This window comes from Hipposideros armiger, unplaced genomic scaffold (assembly GCF_001890085.2).
Source record: "Hipposideros armiger isolate ML-2016 unplaced genomic scaffold, ASM189008v1 scaffold_1718, whole genome shotgun sequence".
Taxonomy (NCBI): Eukaryota; Metazoa; Chordata; class Mammalia; order Chiroptera; family Hipposideridae; genus Hipposideros; species Hipposideros armiger.
In genome coordinates this window covers 77,282-80,570 of record NW_017733068.1, presented here as the reverse complement: position 1 = coordinate 80,570, position 3,289 = coordinate 77,282, and positions in this window count along the sequence as shown.

The following is a 3,289-nucleotide window of genomic DNA, read 5'->3' as shown; positions in this document are numbered from 1 at the left end:
AAAGGAACAGGAACCATTCATTAAGAGGACATTAAAATGAAAATCTCGATTCTTACTATGAAACATTGAATACTATTTTTATACTGTGTGCTGTTTGCCACAAGATGTCAGTTAAGCAATTGTCATTTGAATATGGCAAAGGTAGGTGTAGGCAGTGTTGTACAGAAATCCTTTCTTTCTTTGTACAAATTGCATTTCAAATTTTGCTTTTAACAATATGCAGATTTATAAAAATCATTGTACATAGGACCTTGCCATCAAATATATGGGCTGCCAAAGTTTTTCTGGGTTTATAGATCTTTAAAGTTACTGGAAGGATGTTATTGATTGTTAGCCAAGAAAAGCCTTGGATAAAGCTTATTTAAAAATCAAACAATAGAAAGAGCAAGCTATACAAAAAATATGAGCCAGGATTTTGGAGAAGAATGGAAATGTATAGTTTGGATGAGGGAATCAGGCTTCTTTAGCGCTAATTGATCATTCTAGCATTGATGCTCATCTTGGTTGTTAAATCAATGGTTCATTAAATTCTATCAATCACTAAGAAAGCCAAGCCATGAGAGGAAAGCTGTTGTCGGAAAAGTCATGACACATTTTTTCTGTTTTTCATTGCAAAAATGCGTCACGACTTTTCCGACAACCCAATATTTTAGAAATGTTGATCAGGCACAAACCGTTGCTCCTTTAAGCTCAGTCTCCTCCATGAAGTCCTTTCTTGTTTTCTCTGAACTCCTATTGCACTTGCTGCCCAAACCACTCACTTTGGGATTTAATCATGACTGGACCTATGGTGTTGTCTATGTCTTTTGTGTGTTTATTTTTTAATTAGATTATAAAGTTCCTATGCATAAGAAGTGCATTTTACTTTTTCATGCTGTACTTGTGTGGCTAACCAGGCAGAATGCTCAGTTACAGAATGGTCACAATATTGAAGCATGGGCAGTACAATACAGGAGTGAAGTGTGGGTCCTGGAGCCAAACTGCCTGGATTTATATCCTTTCTCTGTGTAACTTAAGTTATTTAAGTGCTCTGAGACTTAATTTTATCAAATGTAAAATGATTAGCAGTTAATATAAGTAAAAAGTTTTAGAATAGCACTTGGTGTGCAGTAAGTTCTTTATTATTCTTTGCTGTCAGTAACTCACTCATGTATTGGAGAGGCCCCTAATATGAGAGGCCTTGGTTGCCTCTTGAGCTGCCAATTGGTAGAGTGAGTAAACCTGGCACCGGGAAACCAACTGCTGTCTACAGGTAAGTCCTCTGGTCACAATTATGCTAAATGAACTTTCCTTAAAATAAAGAAAAAGTTAAGTTATAAGTACCTGAAAGATCCATAACCTGTTCCATAAGGAGTAGTTTCTCCTGTCATATTTCTAGGAAAAAAGTTTTCATCATTTTGGAATTTATAAAGTTGGGGCACCACCTTCTGTTGATATGGAGATCCCTGCTCTCTAAGAGTGAGGTCTGTTGTTTTGTAATGTGGTTAGCTCTGCTGCACTGTTGGTTCAGTATTGTCTCCTAGTCTGTGTCTTGTTCCAGCCATATGATGGGGGGAGGTGCGAGAGTGGTGGTAATGGGGGATAATCAATATTCATCAGAATTTACTATATGTTAAGCCTGGTGGTAGGAGCTTTCATATGCGGTATCATTTGTACTTGTCACAGTTACTAGTCACATTTTGCAGCCAAAAAATCTGAGATTCAGATGAGTATGTAACTTCCAAGATCATACTGCTAATGTTTTATCATACAATGTCCTCTAATTATGGACATTATATAATGGCAGAACCAGGGTTTTAATCCAGATCTTTAGCTAGGGCACTTGTAATTCTTCTCCTCACATTGCTTATATATTACCATGGGAAAGATCAGGTCTCCCATCCTGTTCTAGTCAGTAATGCCAGCTCTTCTGACATTACTTAAAAACAGTTCAGGCAATGACTCTTTGAGGCTAATTTTATTGGTTCTCACTGTACTAAAACTGTACTTGCCCCCCTCCATACACTACAAATACATATATAGGAGGAAGATTTTTGCAACTGTTCTCATGTGTCTATGTCTCTTCTTGATCTGTTATTTTTGGAGGTGTTTTATTGGCATCTATTGGCACACTAATATTATTCATTCTAAAACTCTTGCCTGAATGATTCTAGGCTGGTGATTACTTTTAAACATAGGCTCACATTGATTCCTCTCTGAATGAGACCAGCTCGCTCAACTGAATGCCCCTGGTTTGTCAGCCAGGAGCTCACTGAACGGGTCCCTGAGAGGATTGGGAGGGAGATGAGAAATAAAGAGAAGAGAGACAAAGTGCGGGGACAGGAGGGACTCAGTCTGCTGGTGGCAAACTAAGACCTCGTTTATTGGGCATACAAGATTCTTAAGGGGAAGCAATTTCCTCATTTTAGGGAGCGATTCCCTAAAGCTAAAACTCATGGGCTGAGGAGAAATAATTTATCCTCAGCAACAAGCTATGTTATACACAATATAAACCAATGATATAGCTAGGCAAGGTTAAACTGAGGCAAATAGAAACTGTCTACAAGTCCACAGTAGAAAGTCCCAAGCATGTGAAGCAGGTCCATGGTGGAAAGTTCCAGAGTGGTGATGTATGTTGAAACTGCAAGTCCATAGTCCACAAGCAACCGAGTCCCTTAGTCCATAAGTGTTTCCTATCAACAAGCTGGGGTCTTTACTCTTTGTACTTGCGTTGTCTGGAAGCAGTTTAAGGCAGAAGCACTGTCCCACAGGTCCCCACCAAACTGCTCCGAGGCCACTCACCCCAGGCCTGTATCTACCTGGAGACCCAAGCCTGCCAACCAAAAGCCTCAGTGTCCCTGGCTGATCCCAGCCAGCTCCCAATACAGCTCCCAATCCCAATACAGCTCCCAATGCCTTTCCTCCATCTTTGTGATCCTTTTAGCTCTGCTTGCAAGAAAGCAGATGATTCTTCCTTGATGGACAACATACTGCTCCACCCATGGAGTGTTTGATGTTCCCATTTCAGAGTTTCCATTGTATTTTTTCATGCTTCTATTGAAGGATATATTTCTCTCTCTCTCTCTCTCTCTCTCTCTCTCTCTCTCTATATATATATATATATATATATATATATATATATATATATATATATATATATCTGACAATTACATTTGGGAACTTGTTGTAACAATGTTGCTACCATTTTTTTATATGAGAGGGATTACTCATTATGAATTTGTACCAACTGAACAAACAATTAACCAAGTTTACTACTTGGAAGTCTGAAAAGGCTGCATAAAAAAGTTAG